This window comes from Stegastes partitus, unplaced genomic scaffold (genome assembly GCF_000690725.1).
Source record: "Stegastes partitus isolate 25-593 unplaced genomic scaffold, Stegastes_partitus-1.0.2 Scaffold182, whole genome shotgun sequence".
Lineage (NCBI taxonomy): Eukaryota > Metazoa > Chordata > Actinopteri > Pomacentridae > Stegastes > Stegastes partitus.
The window spans coordinates 98,539-124,785 of NW_007577913.1; positions in this window are offsets into that span (position 1 = coordinate 98,539).

Sequence of the window (26,247 nt, forward strand, 5' to 3'; positions counted from 1 at the left end):
GAATTATACACATTATTCAGCGTATTTAAGTGCCCAAAAATTCACATCAGCACATTGTCGAAGTTGGCTGTGATCCCAAGCAATAAAACATCAGCTGGATCTGGATGCTGCAAATGTTTGCCTCAACCGTGACTTTGATAAAACGCAGAACAATCTTTCTCTTGGCGTTGGAAAACCAGAAGAATGCACTGCCCATCGCTCATAAATACTTTATGTGGATTCTCAACGGTGTAAAGGAACATGTCAGCATCATATCTGTATATATATATATATATACTACACATTTTGACAGAAGCCCATTTGGGATCTGTCTTAAATATGTACACTATGGGTCAGTCAGGAAGAAGGCCTGTTTGTTTGGTTGCTATAACAAACACCTTCTTACTTGATCACTCACGTCTACACACCTGCAAAGCGTCAACACATGAGCTTCTTCTTCCTGCGGGACCCGACACATCTCCCAACGCGACTGCCGGCTTTCAGGATGCCTTCAGACGTATGACATGTGGGTCATCGTGTCAGGAGCGCTACGTATTGCCCTCCAAAGCTCCTCCCGTCAGCGGGAACCCAGAGAGGATCATCTCCTTTTTTGGACTGGCAGCTGAGCAGAGTTAAGTATCGTTTTTTTTTTTTTTAATATCTGCGTTTTCAGAGCCTTAGGGAGGGGATTGACTGCATTTAGATGAAGACTGGTGGAAATTTGTCCGTTTACATAACAAGTAAGACGTTTAGCTTGTTGCCCTGGATCTTTTTATTTTATTTTTATTTTTATTTGATATAGGAACAGGTAATGAATAATCCCTCGCCAAGGCATGTAAGATTTCATTTCATTTTCACATACATAAAATATTGATAAACACTAAGATCGCATGCATTTTGATTTACACATACTCACATAAAATTGCATACTTTGCATATACAGTGAGCCTATGAATTCTCAATTCGAGAACATATTTGCTAAATTCACATTCTGTCAGTGTTGTAATAAAGCTCAAATCAGGTATTCGAGGTGAAAGGAAAACTCACTCAGGCTCTCCAAGATAATTTCAATTCATTCCACAAGTGCCAAGAGATCATTATTGACTCTTCACCCACACGAGAACAGAAATCTGTATATTCACATAACAAGTCCACAATAGTCACCGCCTTGTGTCTAAATGTGAGCTATTAGGTTGCTAACCAGACCTTAAATGCAACATTCTTACACCCAACGTACAAACTGTTTTGAATTTGAACATGCCATTCAAGAAGGAAAGAAAGTGAAAAGATTAAAAAAAAAAAAGAAGCAAGCACAAGAGAGATGATGGTGATACGTGATGATTAGCTGGGTATGACTGGGTTAGGTCACGTGTGCCACGTTAAAGCAAAACTGAATAATTCAAAGCAACTCATCACAATGTCGGCGCAGAGCGGGGCTTTTCCTCAGCGCTCTGCTACAGACTCCCGCACCAGCCCCACAACCACACGGCCTAGAATAAAACAGAAGCAAGTCGAGTGGACGTTTTAGGGTTAGAGCCCAGCTGCACAGGCTGTTGATGCTCTCTGCACTTGCCATTTTACATGTTCTTCCATGTTTTAAAGGGGAATATGTGAAGAGCAGCCTCTAAAGTAATGTATACAGCTGTCTTATAAAAGACAGTGCTTCTGCTGGGACACTGTCTCCTCCTATAGTGTGCTTTAAACACAATAAAAGACATCACAAGAGGCTTGAATTAATAAACAAAAAAGATTAAATGAAGGGATTGTGAACGGAGCAGCATTCACAGATGGATAGTTCACGTTAAGACCGTATGATCCGTCCAGCCTGCCCGCTGTGCATTTCCCTTCTTGCCTCAAGCAATTACTTTGTGTTTCCTCGTGATTTCAGATGCGATCACTTGAAGATGCTCAGCCAGGCCACATGAGATGGTATTTGCTCTCCTCCACCTCCGTCTTCCCCTGCCTCTATCTTCTCTGAGATATCAGTATGTTTCTAATTAACCCAGCAGAAGGAGGCCGCCAAGAGAATCGATGGAATTAGTCGGAAATAACTGATCCATCGCGAGCGCAACATGAAAGAACGTTTTCTGAGTAAATGTGTAACGTCGGCTAATGAAATGCAAAGCTTTCTAAATAAAACATGTTCTGTGATAGAAGAAAAAAACAAAAACAAGATCGTTACAGAAGCCTCACCACATAAAACCACACGGAGACAGAATACTCTGAACAACAAATAACCCCTCACAGCAACAAATCAACTGTATACATACTGTAGATTTGCTGAATGTCTTGTTGACATTTTGAATATTTTAAATCAAATCAGTTTATTCATACAGTGCCAAATTCCAACATACATATATTTACATAGGTCGGGATGTAACAAGATTATACAGAGAAAGCCAACAAATCCAATTTCCAGCACAATTTCCTCCTGCAGGAATTGGTTTCCCTTTGAACAAAGCAATTGGCGGCAGTTGTTGTTGATATTTTAAATGCATTTATTACCTGTTTGATGCAGAAGTTTAGACTTGCTGTTCCTCTGAGGGCCACAGGTGCAGGCCACCCGTCCTATTGTTGCTGGTGCAATGCATCACTGCTTGGTGTAGTTACTTCCTCAGCTACTGGAAACGGATGGAACGGCACTTTAATGGTGCAATCTGACAAGAGTTTACTCTGTATTCATTTGCAGGGCCCAGGGGAGACATAGCTGCAGATAAGCCCTCGTCAGGGTTCAGTCAGATTGTAAGAGAGTGTGGGATGGACCTCTGACTTTGGACACTGTTTGTTTACTTCTTGTTTTATATGGTGAAATAATTCAAACAAAAGAGAAGGAAGTCACTGAAAGGAAAGTCCCATCAATGACAGTGATGATGTAGCATTTACAGTTTGGGTTTAGAATTCTGTCTTGTTTTTTTCTCATTAGGTTAGTTTAAAGCTGATGTAGGCAGTATTTTGTTGGGCACCACTGGGCACCAAATTTCCAACCTTTGAGCATGTTTTATGTAAAGTGGTCTGAGAGGAAACTAGACTTCTGCACCTCCTCTTGGCTCCAATTTCAGGTTTTAGAAAATCTCGTGGCAGTTTTTTAAATCAATCCCTGGGCTCTACCCAGATCACATCACAGTAAAATCAATGCATTTTAGGGCAATAGGGAGAACTTTCACTCAGGAGACTGGGGTTTGAATTCTGGGTGACTCCACAAGTAAAGGGTGAATTTTAGCTTGATTATTTTTGCTTGTTTACTAGGAGGGCCTTAAAACAGAGAGAAAAGAGGGAAGCGCTGCAGGAGGAAAGCTGGACTTGTTTATTTTATTTACTAGATTTCTATCTACTGCAGCTTTAAGGATATAGAATGTATCTAAAAGAGTAACGAGAGTAATGAGTCCTAAACTGACTAAATACAGTAATTTGTACCTTGAGGACTTTGATCAGAACTGGCTGACAATGTTCTGGCAACATAAGCACTTAATTCTTACTCGTGCAATGAATTAGCCTGTGTGACTTCACCTTTTATCATATGGGATGGGGTGACTCTTACAGAGGCTAGTTGAGAAAGTACGTTTTCGGGACATTTGCGCGATTGAAGTTCTCACCTTAACCACTGGTGACCACACCCATCATTCATCCCCTTTTGGGTGAGGTCAGCAGCCAAAAACAGATTTGAAACGACCACGAGAGGTTAGAAAAACCAATCCTCATATCGCAAGCACAGCGATTTATTTCACTGACAAAACAGAGCTATCTAAAAACATATAATGCTGCCTGATGTAGACAAAGTTTGAGCTGGATTGATTGAACATGGCAACGAGAACTGAAAGAGTGCTACATTCGCTTATATTTACAGTTCTCACAAGTGCTGTGGGCCGATATTGACAGACTCTGGAATGAAATCACTACAGCCAAACACTGTCAGTGACTCAAACGCACCTCTCTTATGTCCCGGTCTCAGTGTCAGCCCTGAAATACCTGTCACACAGTGGCAAACAAGGCCGCTATTGTGTCCAGGTGCTCCTTTGTTTGCTTGACCCAGCTGGGCTGCTGGGCATGACGGAAGACCAAAGCCCGCAATTGGGGGGAGCGACGCAGGCGGGTACCAGTGGCCTTGGCAAATTCCTCACCACATCAGGCGTGACTCCATTCCTCACCGCCGCTGTGTTTGGATTTGGTGGGAAACTTGCCTCCGAGTCCGAGGATTACGATGACTGACATCTTCAAATATGTTCTGAACTTTGTACACTGGCCTTTTGTATGTAGGAGGTACGGTAACTGCTCTGCTCTGCTGTTTAAGCTGCACGTTGGTATCGGCTTGCAAAATGTTACAGGTATCCTGCTTTTAATTAGTTTTTTTTCTTAAATAAATCTGTAAATGGTACGGACCATTTTTAAAACACACAAACATGTCTGTCCCTGCAGATTTAACAGGGAATCCAATGGAATCTGGATTGGATCCAAAGAAAACTAAAAAAAAAAAAAGAATACTCCTTTAATTTTCTTCACATAATATGCCTCTAATGGTAATTTCCTGATGGTGGTCCAAGATGGGCTTAAATCAGAATTTTCAAGGTGCTCTTGACTGTTATTTTCTCAATCCCTGGCAAAAACAATTAGGCGTCAGCTGTGAAAGCATATAAGGCCGATATTTTTCCACTAAAGTAAACTGATTGGCTGGAATGACGGGGTCATAAATGAAAGCCTTGGCTCTGGTTATGAGGCTTTCTGAGCTGGCATGATTTCAGCATTGGGCACGAAGCAGGTTTGCCTGAGCTGCCTGTTAAACTGTAATGGAGGAAACATAAGAGGCCTTCTGTAGGCAGGTGCAGGTGGTTCTCCTTTGGCTAACTCAAGCAAAATGGACCCACTTCACCCAACAGCCGACGAAGCTTCGTTCAACCGCAGTGGAAACTGATACAGAAGGGCTCCGTGCATCATAAAAGTCACGAGGTTTATGATTTATCAAGTCTGGTCCATATTGGAAGAGCTGATAATCTCATCATCTGATACCTTCTGTGAGCTTTAGAACTGTATTTGGCTTTCGAAATGAAATTATGCACCGTGAACACGATTGTGTCGAAAAATGATTTCACTGCTGAGTCATTGGTAATTGTGAAAATTCCCACAGTCATTAAATGAAGTGACTTTTTTTTGCTTGATGAACTGAAGTGTATCGCATATTTTGACCTTTTTTTTTAAAGACAGCTTTGTCTGATGTACACGACGGTGTTCAGTGTGCATCAGTGTTTTTTTAGTTCCAACAGCTTGTAATGAAAATATGTTCAGGAACAAATTAGAGGAAATAGCTTTCTCTTAGTAATCACATTTATTTTTGTTTGCAACTTAATTAATGACTAGTTGCATAAACACAACATGAGTGGACTACTCATGTTTATTTATTGTTTGCTTCAACTTGGTTTTCCAGATTATTTTCAAGGATTTTTTGGTTACATAATTAACATACTTATAAACAGTTTTTGTTTTTTTCAGTTAACAAATATTTTTAAAAATTAGGTTTCTCCACTTAGAACTTCTTAAGCTGTTTTTTGGTTTTTCTGTTTTGTTTTTTTGTTTTTTTTAATTTTATGTAGTAGCTTTTAGGAAAATAATCGCTTCAATAATCTTATTTTATTTTGAACAGCAGTTGCGTATTTCAACAAACTTTATTTGAATATCAAAGACAACAATAAACAACAAATGTGAGTTTAAATCACACACACAATATTATTATGTTCACCCAACAAAGTAATTGATAAGTTGAAATTAACATTGTTTTTTTCTTGCAACCACCATACATTTAAGTAAGTGGTGGGAATATGTCTCCTGAATTACTTCTTAAACTGCAGATGCTCAAGCAGTAAAGACAAACAGCTACTATACATCATACAGGCATAAAAAATACACACACAGACACAAACTCATCTTCCAAAACATCTTTCTATTCAACAGAGTGAGTGATCATAGCAACACCGAAAAAAGTAAATAGCCACATCAATTGATTTGCAACCAGAAAAATAATACTCACGGTGAGTAACTGATAGGACAAAAAGCACAAACAGAGGCAGATGAACAAAGGCGTCAACAGACCAACGCGATCGCAGCGCCGTTCACAGCCAGCTGACCTGCCTGCAGCAACGTGTGACACCTCAGGCATCATCAGTCTGCAGTGCAGCACAGAACCAGGCTTTGTGACTGAACCCAGCGCTGACTACACAGAAAAACTAGTTGCTGTCATGAGTTGTAGAGGATGAATATAAAGCTTAGTATGTCCTCCCGTCTCTGGATAAGCCTTATGGTCTGTTTTTTTTTGTTTGTGTGATACAGACTGGTAACACTTGATGCTGAGGCTGCATCAGAAAGGTAACAATTGAAATCTTGTAGCTTGGCCAGTTTGTGCTTTTGCAAACCAAATATTCATGATTGTTTATGACACTAAAGTGTTTTGCAAACATAAGAAAACACGTACAGTTTAGAAGGTGATGGAAGGTCATTGAGCTGCAGATGAATGTTTAGCAAGTCTGTCATGAACTCACTAACAGATTAGGTGGACACAAATGCTCGACTCAGAGTAGGTTCAGGCAAAAGACAGGTTTCATGACAGTCAGGGTTCGGTACACAGGAAATCAGTCCAACATGCAGAAGTATCCAAGAATCGGCGGGCAGAGGCAAGGTCCAAAAAGCAGAAACAAGGTTGAGATCAAACAGACTGTGACTTAACTTGAATAACGCTGCTATGAGGACTGTGAAGTGCAACGAACTGGCGACGAGACAGTGAGACACGCAGGGTAAAACACACGAGGTAATGAGGGTAAATGGGAAACAGGTGCGGGGAGGTAATCAGGGAACAGGTGAGACAAGACAGGTACAGGAAGTAAAACTAGAACAGAAACAACTGGTGAAGTGATTTCAAAATAAAACAGGAAAGACAAGACATAAAACATGCACACAAAACAGAAACATGACAGACATGACAGTCTGTGAAAGTTTAAAAGAAACCTAAAACCTACATATCAAACACTTACACATTTATTTAAAAAAGATAAAAATCTTTGACTCTTTACCTTCATCCAGACAAATATGATATAGATGTAACGTTTTAAGATTTTGTCTGAATATTCAGGGCAGTGGAAGAATGATGAAGTTTCTTCTAGTGTACTTTAAAGCAATATGGCTGAGGTGTTAGCCAAATAGCTTCCTGTTTATCACGGCCAATAACAGCCTGAATATTAATAAGCAAGGAAGCAGATCACAGCTATCATCCATCCATTCATCCTTCAGCTATACACTGATTGATCCTCACTAGGGTCGTGGGGGGGGCTGGAGTCTATCCCAGCTGACTCAGGGTGAAGGTAGGGGACACCCTGGACAGGTCGCCAGTCTATCACAGGGCTACAACCAAGCACACTCACATTCACACCTACGGACAATTTAGAATCACCAATTAACCTCAACATGTTTTTGGACTGTGGGAGGAAGCGGAGAACCCGGAGAGAACCCATGCTGCACGGGGAGAACATGCAAACTCCATGCAGAAAGATCCCAAGCGTCCTAACTGGAATGCGAACTGGGGATCTTCCAGCTTGCACCATCGAGCCAGCTTGCAGCCCGCAGTGAAAATCTTAGGTCAAAATTTTGAGTAACGCAAACTGCAACCCAAAACTTTGTTGAAACACCTATGTTGATTGATGTTTTACATGTGTTCAGTCAAAAGAGCATGTTTCAAGATATGTCTGTGACTGTTAATAGGCTGTTACTCGTGATGTGAAACTAATCACGTCGCAGAGCTGCGGGAGGGAAATTGCTCGTGATCACAGAGTGGTGACTGCAGACAGAGAGATGGCTGCATCAGAGCCAAAGTAGCCCATTTTGAAATTAATTTATTTTATTGGGAATCTGTTAAAAGAAATAGCTATTCCGGTAATTGGAAAAATGCTGAATATCACATCAGCCGAGAATCAGTCAATCCCTATTACAGCATGAAGAGCAACAATAGCGTTTATTTGGAATCGGCTCTCTGGCTCATAAATGGTGTCAAATATTCACTCTCCCTTTGGCTCTGTTGTGTTATACATCATCCGTCCATCCATTAGTTACACCCGCTTTATTCTGTGGAGGGCCGCGGGCAGCTGGAGCGTATCCAGCTGACACCGGATGAGAGGTGCGATACATCCCAGTCAGGTCGCCCATCCATCGCAGGGTTAACACAAAGAGACGGACAACCGTACACACACACACACAACACAACCAGCAGCTAATCAATACCTTGTGTCTGTGTGTGTTTGTTGCTTGGCACCAGTTGGTATACTTTGATGCTTAAAACATTTTTTTTCCCACCTGCAAATAGAGTTGACAGCAGGGAGACTGAATCAAAAAGAAGGCAAAGCTGCTGACCGTGAAACAAGAAAAAAGGTTTGAAGATTTGCAGAGTCAAGTGATTCTTTGGAAGTTCGATGCTACGAGGCGCATGGTGATGGAAGCCATTGTTAACATAAAAACACTCATAAATGCAGCTTGTCAGTGTAGGAAATTCATTTTGTAATTACAGTCTTCAGCTTTGCCTCCTCCAGCGGTAACGTTCCTATCCGGGCCTTCAACAAATGTTTGCTTCTCTTGCTTGTCCCCGCCTTGAATGACAGCTTGGCATGCGTCCAGGAGATGCAGGGGCTCGATTGAACGCCCCGAGAGAGCGGCTGTGGGCTGCAGGGGCGAGGGCCAGAAGACCCTGGAGCGCCCGGTTGTTACTGTGCTGAAGCTCTGCATGTCAGAGCTGTATAGGGTTTCACATGGAGGGGCAGGGAACTAGCCTTGGGAGAACATTCAACGGCAGGGAAGTCAGGAAGTGAACAATAATTCAAAACAGAGCTGCAACAAAAGAGGGCCTTCAGATGTGTTGACTTTAAACCATATCATTTCTCCATGCGTTCATGCTATCCCTGTGGGAAATATATAGGCACGTAAAAAAATATGAAAAGGGTCATGCGTGAGGTTTGAAAGGGAAGCAGTGCATTTAACTGTATTTTGAGGAAAACTGAGTGGAATATGGTGTGCATGTGGCTGGACATTGGAGGTAGATTTTGATGTAGAAGCAGCTTTACTACTTTCTGTAACTACTGAGACTGATACCTGGCTGACCGCAGCTTCGTTCATCCATAAAGAATGAGCCGTCTTCAAGCATAATGGGGCGGATTTATTACTCAAATTTAGAAGGTTGTGCTGTTCACATTATCTAATTAAGAAGCCAGTACTGACCATGAACCCTCTCATTGGAATTAATCAGAACAAGCGTGGTAAGAAAAGGCAACATTTTAAACTTCATATTCCGGCGATATATATGACCCAGTTAAACACACACACACACCACGAAGCGGCTCCAAAGCCATTTATGTCCACTTTGACACAGCTGTGTGTGTGAATATTTCATGCTTTTGCTATTTTCGAAAGTTTATGCAGCACTCTAACCCAGAGACATGCATAGCCGTGTCAGAATGCACACGCACGAGGATACGCGAACCCTCATACGCCAACCACGTATACAAAACGACCTTCTCGTTGCGCGGCGGTGGAAACAAAGTGATCCGATTCAGTGAGCAGCCAGAAAGCGTGAGCTGCTCTGTGGGTTGGGGAGAGCGGAGTTGTTCTCTGTGCTGAGCGGGATCGTCTGCTTGGTCACACTGTGCCGTGCTGCGTCTACTGTCCTCAGCAGGAAGCTTGCCTCGCTCAGGGGCTGATTCCCTGCCACGGGCTCCAAAACTGCAGGTCTTCAATGGCTTTTTACTGTGATCCAAAGTGGCACTGCCGCTGCACTGACTCAGGCATCCACAGTGTGTGTTTGTGCGTGTGTGTGTGTGGGCCCGTGCATTCATACAAGAAGATAGAACGGTGTGTAATTTATCATGTACGCAGGGAAAGAGTGGCTTCGGTTATGGGTCATGTGTGTCTGTGTGCATGTCGTGTGTGTGCCTGAGTATTAATATGCACAGACAAGATGTGCGGATCTGTGTAGTGTGCTGAAATATGTGCAAGGGAGTTGTTTAGGCCAGGGTTCGTCACCACGACAATGTGAGAGACTTCATTATCGCTGCAGGCAAGTGGTCGTGAGTGTGTTATTTCTTTGAGGACTCTCATTATCAGTTTTGGGGTCATTCAGGAAGAAATCTGCGCAAACTAGGGCCACGTTAGATCCAAATCTAAGACATTACTATGGTGTTTTTAATGGAGAAATCCTACCACATAGCAGAATATTGTTTTACGTCACTTTTACCATTTCTTAAAGGCACCTTAAAATTGCTTTTGTCCCCCTGCTAAAGGGATGAGAAGTTTTATTTAGCTGTGGGTTTTTGCATGGTGCTGGTACACAAAACACTAGAAGCAAGTGAAGATGTCCTGTTAAAAGGAAGCCCAGGAATTAAAACTACAGCACCTCCTGATGCACTTTACAGGCATCTTACAGTGAAGAAATTTGGTGTGAACTTTACAGGCAGAACAACGAGTCCTGCAAAAGCCGTTGCTCTTTGAACCCTGAGGGAAGATTTGATGCTGTTGAAGTAAATTGGTAGTGGTGTTGAAAATATTTTGACATGTCCTCAGGTCATCTGGGCTCTATGGGATTTAAAAAAAAATAAAATAAATAAAGCAGTGCTTTATCTGACAATGATACAGGAAAGCTGGAATATAATTTTTATGTAAAAAAAATCTTGTTCATGGTATGCAGGCTATAAGGATGTGACTGAGGCATAATGCAAGTGATCATAAAATTAAGTAATATTATATATAATAAACTTTTATTAATGCATTAAGGTGACTATGAAGCAGCAGTAACTTAAGTGTATTTGACTGTGAAACACTCCTAAATGATACCAAAGCTTCAGGTGGCTTTAGGATAATGAATTAATAGCTATTTGTTGCACTCCAAAAAAGTAAATTGATCCTTTCATTCTATTTTTTGACAAACTTTATGTCATTGTATAAAGCAACGCAGTGAAATGTAAACAGAAGTTCACATATTAAAGTGTCGGGTTAAACTGGGAACTCACATTTAAAATAAATTAAAAAAAGAAAGTTTATTTTTTCAGCTAGTGGTGCAACTCCTAAAAACATCCAAGTTTTTATTAAACTCCTTAACAGCAAAGACGTTGGGTCTGTTATATTTTAGATCCTTTGCTCCTTGTTGCGCAATCATTCACTACTACCTTGGTAGTAGCTTTGACTTCTATGAAAATACAGCCAAATTCATAATGCAGCAAAAGTATTTAATTCATCATCATAGTTAAAAAATAAGGATTTTGGAAAATAATATGTAGTCTTAAAAGGTTGCGTTTCACTCAGGATTTCAAACTCATTTATTAGTCTAACAGCAGAAACATGTAGAAATTCAGCAGAATTAAACTACAGTATATGTGAGCACAGGAAGTAGTAGAGAAGACACAAAGTACCTTCACAATGAATAGCGCCCATGTGTTTTCTCTTCAGGTGTTTGTGCTGTGCTGCTGTGCCACCTAAAATCTACAAAATACACAAACACCCTTTTCATTCTGTAAAAACATAAAACACTTTGGTGTTTTTAAATCCATGGAAAGTCTTACACGGATCTGAGTTGAACTTTGCCTCTGCCACTATTGTGTAAAACTGTAATGCTTGGGACACAATAAAAAGGGACAACACAGGAAGAACATTTGATATAACTTTCTGAAGCAAAATAAAGAAAGAAAGAAAGAAAGAAAGAAAGAAAGAAAGAAAGAAAGACATGGTGATGAATTTCCAACACTGACATCTAATGGTGGCAGCTCTACTATTTACCTTATTTAAATATTCACAACAGCATCCGATATCGTGAATCTCATGAGATTAAACCCCTTTTTGGTTTCCTACCTTTTCATGCCCTGCAAAAATTCTATCCATATCTCAAGACGCTCTAGTAGCGCCTCATCTGTGAAACTTGTTGGATACAGTGAATAATACTTGATTCCAGGCAGAACAAGTATAATCTTTTAGCAGCTTTACCGCGAGGCTGTTGTTGCTGCCTCCAAACAAAACAGCAATCTCACTGATGCCTTTGCACTCAGTCCCCCGTCACCGCAGCTTACACATATCGATCTCCATAAACATGCTCATAAACTAGCTTTAGCACCTCTCTGCCCTGAGGCTTACATTGTGCCACTGGGGCTGTGACCGCAGATTATGTGGTTTATCTACAGTAACGACCTCTTGGCAGCATCTTTCTTTCATCTCACTTTCTCTCTCTCTCTCAATGAGTGGTCACTACTCACATCCCCATAATGCCTTCTATTCGATTTAATACTTCTGTTTCTACCTCTTTTTGACCTATCCTCTCGCCCAAATGTGCTCAACAAATGTGCAAATAAATGCTTTTTGTCGCCATTGCTGAAATCAATCCACACTGTGACACGCACATGTTCTTTGATACTCACTAACACGCAATCTCAGGCACTCCACCCTTGAATGAACAAGGCAGGGCGGCGGCGGCAGAAGACAAACAGCAGACTCATGTAATGGATGTGTGTAAAAGGGTAGCATGTGTGAACGCTGTCGTTCCATTATGATCGTGCTACTTGATGAAAACGGTGTGCTGGCTTTTTAGCTACCACGAGTAGCTTCTGTAAATGAACAATATGTGTGTTTTACGTCCTTAAAAAAGTACCCACCGCTTAGTAGAAAGGCCTTTGTGCTCAGATGACACCAGACACATTGAATGAGTAAACACAATGACCCGTGTTTTGTGCACTTTCATGTACACTACACAGCAGATACACAGTATATATGTAAGGGATCAGATGACTGACAGACACCAAAGGAATTGATATTCCCAAGCGGTAGTGGAAACTCTAGAGTATAGCAGAATAAATGAGATCCCATAGGATTGAGTTAGCTATGAGACTGGTCATCTTTGTGGATGCACACAGTACAGAGCAAATCCTCTATGACCTGGAACTATGTTTTTTTATTTCCAAAGGGTCATACAGAGTATCATCTATATATTGTCATGTGGCTGCCGGCTCTTTACTTTCTGTCGACATTGACATAGTGTGTTCATTTATATCTCAGCAGCCAGTGGCACTAGCTGTTCATAAATTCAAACTCAGCCTGGTTTTAATGAAAGTATTAGACGGGGATTTCGCGCTACAGATCATCAAATTAAAACATGTTGCACCACACAGGCTCGGGACTAGGTTTTTTTTGGTTTTTTTTACAAAATATTAAACTGCTACTTGACATGATACATAACTAAATATTGATTTAATAACGTCAAGCAGGCAAGACAAATTACCACCACAACTGGGACTAACACTAGTTCTTATATGCTCAGGAAGAAATAAAACCACATTGACGCTGTGGTTACAAAAGACCTGTCTGCAGGTACGCAAGGGTCCCCTATGATCCGTATGACAAATGTTGTCAACTTCCCAGTTCTCCATGAGTCTGTGCCGACTAATCAACACACGTTTAAGCAGAGCAGAACATTTGTGTCCACATAGCAGCGTAATACATGTGATCAACAATACGTAGATTACTGCACATGTACGAGGGCATTTCAGAAAGTTCACGGCCTCACCAGAAAACGTCACAGGAGAAGGATTGTTCTTATTTTTCAGCATAGTATCCTTTAACTTCAATGCACTTGGTCTACCGATGTTCAAGCTTTGCCTTCACGGAAGGTCAAATCTTGAGGCTCCAGATACTCAGCAGCATGGATGACTTCATCATCACTCTGAAAATGACAAATGGGATTTCAGTTTGGAAAACAGAAGGCAGATGGTTCAGGTTGGGCAAGTAAGGTGCATGGGGCAACAGTTCAAAGCCACATTTAGCTGCTTTTGCCACCTGTGCTGGCAATGGATGTGTAATTTATGGAGCAACAACAGCCAGCTTGAAGCTTTACTCTCATTTTTTTTCTTTGTTTGCTTCAAACATTTGAGTTTTTGTGGGCAGTGATAAGATTGGAAATCATGCCTCATGTTTCCAGGTGAGGCCAGGAACTTTTTGAAGTATCCTTGTGTACAACGTCTTTCAAGCAGCCTTCCGTGGACCAGAGAAGTTTTAAAGTAACAACAGCTACACATCCACGGGTGGAAAGATCTCTATATGTCTTGCTTTCACTATGCAGCTCTGTCAACTATCGGGTCTGAAATCTTGATGAATGAAGGCTCGATTTACAGTTAAAAGAAAAACCGGAATGACGATGGAAACTCTACCCCACACAACACAACAAAAAGAGCCCTGTTGTTATGGGAGGCAAAGCAAGTAAAGAGGCAAAATAGAAATGAAGGTAGAACAAACAAGACTGAACCTTACACAGGCGTTCACTTGATGGAGAGAGTTCCAGCTCTTGAGAGACTCTTGCATTTATGCCACATGGACCCTTGCGCACTCTTGGATGCGCAAAGTGTACGGGCTTTACGTTGTGCAGTCAGTATTTACTTCATAATGATAAGTTGAAGCAAACATTTTGTCTTTTGCCACTCTAAAATTAAATGACATGCTCATTTACAATATATTTTAACACTGACATTTAACAATAAGAAGACATAACAAATTGTAACCCAACAAGGTGGCTTTTTTTTGTTTGTTTTTTTCCATAAATGCAAAGACAAAGCCATCTCGTCTCATCCTGCTGTTAAACCTTACACTTCAACAGTATAAAACCTAAGTCAGGTGTTAGTGCTAAACAAAATCACGAAAACCAAAGATTTGGATCAGGCAGTAACGTAGTCCTGAGTTTTTTTTTCTCGGTGGATTATCCATTTTATGACAGTGCTGCATGCAAATGTTCCACTAAATCAATTCCACCAGTCACTATGTTGAGTGAACACTAAAGCCTCATCCTTTACTTAGCTCTGCCCACAACAACTGTGATTGGTTTAAAGAAACAAACAGCCCTAAAGCAGAATGATACCGAGGCGCAGCCAGACTATTAAGTTCTACAGAATACGCCACTAAAACTGAACCATCTTGACAGTTGCGTCAACACTACATATCAAACAAGCCAGGCAATGACAGTGTGCAGCTTAGAGGACATTTTATTCTATGCTCCTGTATCTATTCCTTGATAGAGGGGCAAAAGTCTTTAATCCCCGAAAAAAGCAAAACTGAAACTATCCAGAGTACCTTTATCCACCCTAAGGTCATCAGGATTAAGCTGCGTAATTCTCCAAGATAGTGAATGGAGAAGAGTTCTGAGGAAACTGCTGATGGTGAAAACGTCAATTCAGGCACTGGTGGTGATGGCTGGAGGAATGGATAGATAGTGGCTGCATTGGTTCATGCTGTGGCGATGTTAACATTTGTTCTCATTTTTGTACTGTAACCTGCAAAACTGCTGGATGTGGTTGGGTCTTATCTGGCTTAGTGAGTTGTCATCCTCATTAGGTGAGTTTCTCTTGTTTGTGAACAACTTTTGTTTGTCCATTTCTGCTATGAAAACATAATATTCTATACACTAATGCTGCGAGCTAGTTCAATACAAAAGAAAGAAGTACAAACATATGCAATAACAAAATAGTGACGCTTGTGAAATGCATGCCGATAGAATAAATATGGAAAAAATGAACAAGAATTCCTGGAAGGTCCTTCCAAATAAAGCTTTGGGATCAACCCAATCCTGGTCGTCACAGCAAAAATAGCATAAAATTTCAAACCTTGTGCACTCTTGCAGTATAATTTTAAAATATTGCCATCTGCTGCACAATGCAAACATCAATCTAACTAATCTAATACTTTCTCCAATCAACTCTCAGTCTCTATAACACTCCAATCCACTGGCCATCACGAGGCCTTATTTGGAAGATAAGTTATCCCAAACACTGTTAGCATTCTCTCAAGTGGAAATACATAAGGAAATCTGTCTGGGACAATGCAGCTTGACAGATTGGTGAAAGAGGACCACATTCTCCTCTTTGTCCTTAGCCTTTTGATGGGATTACAATGTGAACCAGTCGAGGGAGGATCACTGCATATATTTACTATAGAGGTTGTTTAATAAGATTAGCGTTATTGTATCCTATTGGTCTCAGACGTAAAGCTTTGCTGGCTCATTCTTTACAAAGTCTGATTATCCACTGATGCAGCCTTAACAAGCCAAAGCTCTTGAGTGAAGGAGTGAACCATACGGCAAGAGAGCATGAGAAAGTTTTTACCAACACACTTTTTGCTTTTGAATATTCAAATTAGTTCTTGGAGCACGCAAATATGAATGCCCTGCACAATGAGGTGCTGTCCTCTGTGAGGAAATCCTCCGTATGGCAGATGACAACACTTGTAAAAAGCAATAGAGATCCTTATATCGGATTTGGAAACATTTTTAGCCATGTTGGTGGAATGGCTGAAGATGGGGGAGAGTCAGACTGATGCACCACTTTAGAAAAGATTGAAGTCTCTCAACAACTGGAATGGATTGTCTTAACTTTGATTTTGTCCCAATAACCATGTCAGATTTGGGATTAAATCAAATTCACTTCAAGGAAACAGGTTTAAGCTCCAAAACTGCAGAGTTAAGTTGCATAAAAGAGCAGTTTGGGTAAAAAAAAATGCAACCCTGTTCACAGCACATTTGAATCTCCATCCATCCATCGTCTATACACCGCTAAATCCTCACTAAGGTCGCAGGGGGCTGGAGTCTATCTCAGCTGACTTAGGGTGAAGGCAGGGGACACCCTGGACAGGTCACCAGTCTATCACAGGGCTACACAGACAACCAAGCACACTTACATTCACACCTACAGACAATTTAGAACAGGGGTGTCAAACTCTGGTCCTCGAGGGCTGCAGTCCTGCATGTTTTAGATGTTTCCCTCTTCCAACACACCTGATTCAAATGATCAGCTCATCATCAAGCTCTGCAGAAGCCTGACAACGATCCTGATAATTTGAATCAGGTGTGTTGGAAGAGGGAAACATCTTAAACTTGCAGGACTGCGGCCCTCGAGGACCAGGATTCGACACCCCTGATTTAGAATCACCAATTAACCTCAACATGTTTTTAGACCTTGTGTGAGGAAGCTGGAGAACCCACAGAGAACCCACGCTTTACGGGGAGAACATGCAAACTCCACGCAGAAAGACCCGGTGCCCCCACAAGTGCGCCACCTTGCAGCCCACATTTGAATCGTCTCCTCCATTTTCTACAGGTGTCACCCAATCTAATGTGTGATAAAAGTTGTGTGAAAAGGAACGACTGTCAAGCCCTCTGTCTCTGTCTGCTTTTACCAGAATCCAACCTGTCCATCATCTAAGACTTTTAGCCTAGCAGCTAGCCCTGTTGTGAGGGAATGAGCTGCATAGCAAGAGGGTTTTTATTTTTTTCCCTCAAAAATGACGAAGTTACAAAAGTTACAATGATCAAACAAAACTCATAAGTGACCTGAGAATCTATGAACAAAGGGGAATATATGTACTGGATGGTCAGATCAAATGAACACAACAGGGTAAACATAAAACACTTACACCTTAACTAACTAAAAAGACCACAAAGCAGCACAGTCTGTCTACTTAATCAAAAAGAATAATGTTAAACAAACCCACAATATATCTAAACACTCAACACAAGTCAAATGAATAATGTAATATTTGAATTCAATAAACTCTGCCCCCCCTTAAGGTGGCAGGCACTTGGTACAGCCTGATTGGCAGCTCTGGTACATAAGCCTGGTGCTTCCTTCATGCCACCTTTAACCCAAATCCAGCCAGAAGACTGCAATCGCAGAAGCATGGATAACCAAGCAGAGGTAAAACAAAGAACACATTAGTACATCTTCAAAAACATAATACTGAGCACACAGAAGTTAACNAACTAACTAAAAAGACCACAAAGCAGCACAGTCTGTCTACTTAATCAAAAAGAATAATGTTAAACAAACCCACAATATATCTAAACACTCAACACAAGTCAAATGAATAATGTAATATTTGAATTCAATAAACTCTGCCCCCCCTTAAGGTGGCAGGCACTTGGTACAGCCTGATTGGCAGCTCTGGTACATAAGCCTGGTGCTTCCTTCATGCCACCTTTAACCCAAATCCAGCCAGAAGACTGCAATCGCAGAAGCATGGATAACCAAGCAGAGGTAAAACAAAGAACACATTAGAACATCTTCAAAAACATAATACTGAGCACACAGAAGTTAACGAAATGTGCGCTGCAAATAGAACCTAAGTACTTAAAAAAAATGCTGTGTTGTCTGAAATGACAACTTGTGTTGTTATTTATGTGTTTTTCTATGAGCGTAAAGCGTTTCATCTTAAAGTGGTTTGTGATGTTACTGACATGTATGGTTGGATGGCTGCAAGTGCGGCCTTCACACTGATACTTCTGCTGGCTTTATCTCGTTGTTGTTTCGCCTGTTCTTGTTAACTTGGTCCACATCAGTAGCCTCTGTGTGTTTTTAGTACCCTGCTATTAGTTCAGTCCATTCCTGTTGTTAATTTGATCACAAGCGTGTTGTGTAGCATCAGTTCAGGCTATGGCCTGCTAGCGTTTCATTAACTTCGCTCTCCATTACCTGTGAAATGTGCTTTGGTATCAGCCTGCCAGCCTGACACACTCTTCCCTGATCAGCTTTGTGTTAGTTTACACCGTGTCTAGCTATTCTTGTAGCCTGGTTCTCTTTGTATCCTGTACTTTGTTTAAAACATTGAAATATATTCCTTAGGGAGGGAAGGGAATGGCAAAGATATGCAGATTTGAATTGTTGTTGTGATGTTAGAAACATAACCTAGCAGAAAATATGTTTCCCTTAAAACACAACCAAGAATGCATTTAAGTTAACTTCACTTTAAAACAAAAACAGTGCTGTAACTTTTCCAACTTTTCCACCATAAGCCCAACTTTACAATTTGAATTTTTCTAATATTTGAACATATACCAGCAAAATTATGTAACACCCCCACCAGCTCTCTTTTGTGTTCAGCGACAACATTTATACCTGCTCAGCCTGCATGATCTTTGCAGGCATGTTTGCGCATTAACATTCAGCTCAAAGCACTGCAGTGTTTAAGTAGAGCTTTGCGGAGTTGCTAGCATGGCTCTAAGTCCTGTTTCAGGGGTTGTTTAGTATGTGTTGTTAAAATGGCTGCCGTGAGATTTAGCCTATCACGCCTGGCTTTCTTAATATCAAAAGACCAAAGATGTAAAATACAGCGTGAGCACTTAAGATACTTTACACTAAGCAGAAAGCCTGAGAGGAAAGTGGATCAGAGATCAGAGTGATTAATGTCTTCATACACTGAAATGTCTCACTGAACTTATTCGTTTGCATGTGGTTAAAAAAGTGTCTCCAATAGTGTGTCGCTTCAGTCAACGCCTTCAAGTCATACTGTAAAAGTCTAAGAAATGCACTTGCAGGGAAGAGATGGTTTTTTTTGGCAAAACGCTTGTGTGGCTGGAACATGAAACCGTCATGGCTTTCAGACTTTATTTCAGCGTTTGAACACTGACTGTCAAACTCGGTAGCAGGATGGTGATGACTCTGTCATACCATTAAAAGATCAGCTTTTTACATATCCATTCATCTCTCCCTCTGTCTCTCTTTTACTGTGTCTCTTGCAGGTAAAAAAAAATAATCCTCATATCCAGCCTATTAGTCACAGAGGATTAGACCCGTGGCAGAGTCGAGCAGAGATGGGAGGTGAGCAGAGAAAGAGAGACAGATTAAATGCCTTTGGTATTATGAGGTAATTCTCAGGCCCCAAGGAAAAGTGCCCTCCATGAAACTACTGCAGATAGATAAAGAGATGTATTTTGATGAATAATATTATTTCACCAGACTGAGACACTTTGCTGAAAAGACTGTGGCTCCACATGCAGTTGGACACATGCGCTGCACTGCAAATGTAGCAGCGTAGGCTTCAGCTACATTACTGCTCATATATAATTTTGAATGAATGCACCGAGGCCGAGAGCGCATGTTGGGTTTGTAAACAGATGAGTCCCGGTCTTGTACAGAATCCTTGATGAATTGCAGACTTAAGCCAACTTTATTATCAGCGTGGATAGGGATCTCTCCACCTCCAACCTTTTCAGAAGCTCATTTGAAAGTCAAGACTCATTTATCAGCTTTTGATCTAATTAAACAACCTGGAGCTGGGATGAAAGCAGGGACCAGCCATTATCTGACTCCATTAGCCACAGGCACGGCATGAAAAATTGCTCCCCATCCTTCACAACTTTAAGCCAACTTTCTCAGTCTTTCTGCTCCTGCAGCAGCTGTTAAGAAATTTGATCTTGTTTTCACCTTTTTATTGCTTCTCTGCTGGCGCTCCTCCCTCTGTTTGCCTTTCCTATCTGTCACTTCATACCTTTCTTTGGTGAGAATGTCCACGTCATCCTTGTTTTTATACATTTTGAATCCTGCTTTGACAGTTTTATGATTATGACACTGTATTTTTTTTTCCATATGTCAGCTTTTGATTGTGGCAGAGAACTACAATGTCTGGCTCTCCAAAAAAATAAATGAGTTTGCTTCAATTTTTTTTGACTTATGACAACTTCGAATGAAATCATATTCAATCAGAAAGATACATAGAGTTAGTGGAATTAACTCTTGTTCTAATTATAAGTTGATGCAATTGCCAACATTATTATGTCAACCAAACATTGTTAATATAATGCTTGAGGCTTAAATCATTTATCTACTACTGTGACTTTAACTGAGTGGTGGGAATAAGTCTTAAGTTCAAAGTGCCGATTTGTTAGTCCTTCTTTTCCTAACCGTTGTGTGTGTTTAGGTCAGGAACTGATTCCTCTCCTCGACCAAAAAACTAGATCTTGCCTCTCCTCAGGGGACTTGAATGACTGACGTGGGGATCTGTGACCGGTTTATTGGAGGATCATCAAGGAAGGGGCAGAACCAGCTTTAAACTGGATCATGGCTTATGTTCTGTGGATCCAAAAGTGAGTGTTTCCTGTGGGCACTGTGTGTGAGGTCTCAGTGTTGTGCATGCTTTCTGCTTGCAGGGTAATGTGTGATGCATGGAAGTCAAGTGGATAAATAGCCTGAAGAAAAACATGTGTCTGTGCAGCCTGCGGTCAAACGTCCCACTTCACCCTGCAGAACAGAAAGGCATGTGCCCTCTCTGCTGGTACTTTTTAGGTATTGCATCCCAAAACCTGAGAGAGGGGTTCCTTAAAAAATGAACAGATACACATCAGGAAGACAGTGTCACATTTGAAATGTTTTTCAAAAAGGGGCTTTTAAATGGGATTCCTTTCCTTGTGAAGAATGGCTTTGTCTAATTTGTTTAATTTCTATTGTTTCAGTGCTTCTGTTGGACTCGTGGTGTTTGATCACTCCTTGTTTTCACTGCATGGGATGGCGTTAAATCTGCTGGGAGACCGTTTTTAAACTGTGTCAGCCCACAGCTGGTAATCGTTTCTGCTGAATTGCTAATCTTCTTGCTAAAAAAAAGAAAAAAAAGGGGAGAAAGCAAAATCCCTTTCTGGCTCCACGAAATGACTTCACTGCAAGAAGTTGCTCTTTTTTTTACGACGCACAATTACACCGTCGACAGTAATCTCCAATATATCAATAGCCTCTTGTGTTGATTGCTGCCATCCAACCACTGCAGAGTGCCGAGTGTATTCAGTAATCACTGAAGACATGATGGGAGTCATTTTCAGTAGGCCTGCAGGCGTCTGGGAACATTACCACTGGGAAAATTACATGGCAGCAGTTTCCTAAGATGAGAGATGATGAGGGGACCAATTAGTATGGAAAGACACATGGCAGTCCTTCAGTAAAAGAAAAAAAAACATTGGAGGAAATGTTCTGGTAGAGTGTAATTAGCCATGTTTACTGTCCAAGTCATTAACACTAATTTGTGATGCTTGCAAACAAGCTGTTTAAGGTAATGGGGCCTTGCCTTGTTCAGCAGAGTTAATAATACTATTGCCGTACAATTACATGCACAATTCAACAAACTGAATCATGACCCGGGGCCGTGGTTTCATTCTTGCTGGAATCAATCATTAAAAAAATAGGTCTCTGATGGTAAACTGTCACTTAGTCAGTCCATCATCTGTCAGTTTGGCAGGTTAGTAAGGCACAGAGGTGCAAGACGTATAGAAGAAGTAATGGATCAACACCGTACAGTGTAAAAATAATCCATTAAAAGTGAAAAATCCCACAAAGTACTAAAGCAAAGTGCACTAAGATATTATCCGTTATATATTACAAATATCCCCTATGACTTCTAGTAGTGAGATTATTAAAGAGTTTAATTTGATATATTATAAAATCTATAATATTTAATTGTGATTTCATAATTAAAAATATCTAGTTCTGATACACAAATCAATTTTTTGGCAATTAAAATGAATCTATCTGAGTAGTTCTGCTGTAAGAATGGTGTCGTTTTATTTTTTCCCTTTGGTACTGTTAAAATAATACAGTACAGTCATGTGTGTGTGTTGAGGCCCAGAGGCCCGTATCTTCATGTTGCTCCTGCTGAATGGACTCACTCCTTGGAGACCACAGTCTGGTGTGCAAGTATCCAAGATTTCAGGTCTGATAAGCTCCCGAGCAGCTCTGAACTCCTCCAGGGAGCAGGTCCCTCAGCTCTCCTCTTCATACTGAGGATTTCCCATTTCCAACTTGATATTTATTTTGGAAGCGTGAACCCTTTATCGTAGATGGTCATCCATATGTGGCGCTTTGACAAATATGCTTTACACTGGAGTAAAGCTGCGAGCTCTTTCAAGTTCTTATAGTCTCCTCGTGCACAATGTAACACCACATCTGTAGCGGGTCTTTAGCAGCGCGGCAGTCACTAAACTTCAAGAGTGCTGCAGTTCTTTCGATAGTGTTTGCTGAGGTTTTCACGGCTAATGATGCATGCTTTATTTATTTATTATTCTTTAAAATTGGCATGGTGTGCAGATTTCGTTGACGCTGGACCGACTTCAAGGGTAGTGCTTTTGAACGTTTTGATCAGAGTTTTGTTGGCCTGGCATGGTAGTGATTTTCTGTCTGTGTATTTTAGATTGATAACAGCTGATAATGAGTTCTGTGATCACTGAAAACTTTTTTTTAAAAAAAGAGTTGGGAACCTGTAGATGCCTGGTTGTGGTTTCCATGTATTCATCCTCTAAAGCTATTCATTTTATTTCTTGCATTCTAAAAAGAAAACACTAACTATGTAACAGAACTTCAAATGATTTCAGCCAGATTGCATTAAAACGGTAAAGGTTGCAACATTTGCGTTCCCATAGAGCTTGCTTTGATATTGGTAGTTGTTTGAGATTAAAGGCAATGTTTAATCCCAGTGAAGTGGATGGCTTTTTTTTTCTGACTGATTTAACTTGGAGAACAGTATTCAACAGGAGGTTGTTACCTAATGAGGTCTCTTCTTTTCCAGGAGCTGCATGAATGTTGATGAAGTGATTGGAAAGAATTGAACCACTGTATTTTGGAGCTCACCTTAATGATCGGGAGGTCAAAGATCACAGAAAAGCAGCCGTGATCGCAGATTCTTATGAGCTAACACAATATGATTTGGCCTGGAGATGGAGGTCAGATAAACAGGAAGGCAAGGTAGGCAAGGGTCTCTCCCAGTGGGCTGCCAGTTCAGCTGTAAACAGGTCAGAGCTGGTTTACTGGATCCCTCACTTTGATATTGCTTACCATAACTGTAAGGAGCCTGTTCATGTTAACATGTGGAAACAAAAAAGAGTCTCCAGTGGCAGGTTGAACACAGCCAGGTTACAGAAGATTTATGTATTCGAGCCACTGAGGTCTCATTTAGAGACCCTGACACTTGTCAATTCATGTCAGAGAAAGCAATCCTACATTCACTCCTTTCCCCCCCCAAAGAACAAAGACTCACATTGTGGTATGTTGCTCCCCAGTACTCCGTGCCACCCATTATTAATCATAATGGATCTTTGGGAAAAAGAAGAAAAAAAAAATCCAAGACTGTGTTCTACAAATGAAGGCTGCACTGTCTCAGTTATATTGATGGAGGCAATTACTGCAAAGATGCATAGTGAAATTAGCATGTTAATTGGTTATTATCACACAATCCAGTACACTGGTCCCAAAAGACTTTCTTCCTATCGTGGGCTTGATGGGAGCACTCCCATGTGTTGAAGAGGGAAAAGGCACAATACATAATACTTGACAGCTGACAAATTAAAAGAAGATGAATTATACATGCCGGGATAATGGATGATATTTTGACTTTATGACATTGTCTCAATTAAATTAGACATGTTTTAATGTAACGTATGAATCATATTTGCCTTTATTTGCTTAATATGATTATACAATTATCTCTCAAAATGAGAAACAAAATGTGTATTTACCTGCATTAGCGACGGTATTTTAACAGTACCTTCTCTTCCTGGGTCTCTTATTAATATTGTCAGTAACTCCAATAACAGAATTCATCAATGCACATTTATAATTATCATACAAAAAAAAAAAAAAGGCTCCACAAAACAACTAAGTCACACCAAATCAATCAAATACTATCCAGGTTACACACAAAAGGACAGTTTCTGTGCAGCATGACCACTAGGTGGCACTCTGATACTGCAGTAAAGCAGACCAAGCTGTCCAGATGTTATTCAAATCTAAAGGTTAGCTTCTCCCTTAGTGCTCACTCTTTGCTATTTAAAGGTCATCATTTGCAAGCAGAGGACAATCTGATGTAACATTTATGTTGCCGAATCATAATCATCGTCTGCAACAGGCTGAGGAGTTGATCGCTATCACAGTTTTGGACGAGGCTCTAATTTTCAGACCCTCGCAAAGTTCTCCGATGTAACCCGAAGGTGAATGTGGTGAAAAGAGAAGGCCATGCTAATGTTGAAGTGTCACCTCCCCTTGTTCGCGTAATCGGTCTCCTTTATGGTTTTCTCAGCAGCATAAAAAAAGAATGTTTTTCACAGTCGCGACAACAATTAGGCAGAGTTTTCATGTTGCTAAAAGCGTCAAATTGGAGCCATTGTGTCGGCTCATGAAGGGATGAATCAAATGTCAGCGTGACAGAGGCCGTATGATACAGATCCATATTTCTATTAGGCTCCACAGACAGAACAGATAGGACCGGATTGACAAGCATGTTTGTGCATATTTTACTGTAATGCAGCTCTTCCATCTTCATTGACCCACAGAGGAGGTGATAGAGATGCCTCTTTGGAGTACACACACACACACACACACACACACAAAGTCCCAGGCCTCCTCTTCTATTTGATGTACATGTCCTCAATCGATCTGTACAAAGCGAATAGTTCTGTACACGCTTTTGCCACAACAGCCACTCCAAGACTTCTCATTCTGGCTGAGACAGGGGACCAAGTTATTGATCCATCTGCAGCCTATACCTGAAGGGCATGACTGCCAGCGAAGATGAAATCTACTTGTTCACGTCTGGTCCCTGTGCTGCTGAGCTCTGTAGCGCGGCGTGGTCATTAGCAGGCCACACATCAACTGCGTACATGACACTGTGGGGAAGTTTCATCCCTGCGTGGTCAAAGAAAAAAAAAAAAGATACGGAGATTATCAAGACTGCAGATCCTGATAGTGTGTTAGCTGAAATGGAAGGAAAGAGAAAAGACCTGCATCTGGATGGTTGTAGAATGAAAAGTGGGCTGAGACTACAATCAGGTTTCTTGCTACAGGGAAGCACTTGTCTGACATTTGCACTCGAGGGGAAAAAAAAACAACCAGTCTTCATACTTGGTGTCATTCCCCATCAGAAAGAACTCATTGGATGGGCATTGAATTTCCCAGAGGGGCATGTTCTTTTTTTTTTTTTTTTTTCACAAGTAGCCCCGGCATTACATGTGGTGAAATGGTGCGAGAGGCACTTACATTACAGGAGCAGCATTGCACCCCAGTGATTCTCTCAGAGGTGTCCCATGGCTCAGTGTTGCTCATTGTGACGGATGGGAAAACGAAATTTCCACGAGATCCTAATTTTTCACCGACCGTTATGTGAGTTTTTCACCCTCCGGCCTCAGGGGGGAGTAATGAGTCTATAATGTCTGGATAAGACACGCAATTAAAAAAAGTTAGAAATAATGAAATCTTTCTGAACAGTTTTTGTGCTGTTTTAAGTTGTGGTACATGCATGAGAAAGCTGTGCATTGTTGCATTGGAATTGGCATCAGCCACCAGAGGACAGTCATGCTCGGTAGGGAAATCTGTAATTGAGGCCATGAAGACAGAGCAGCATGAGTGAAGTCAGCCGGGTCTGTAGGGTTACACTGTACGATCTCGTCTAACAGAAAAGAAATATTATATGCAAAATGGAGGGAAAGCT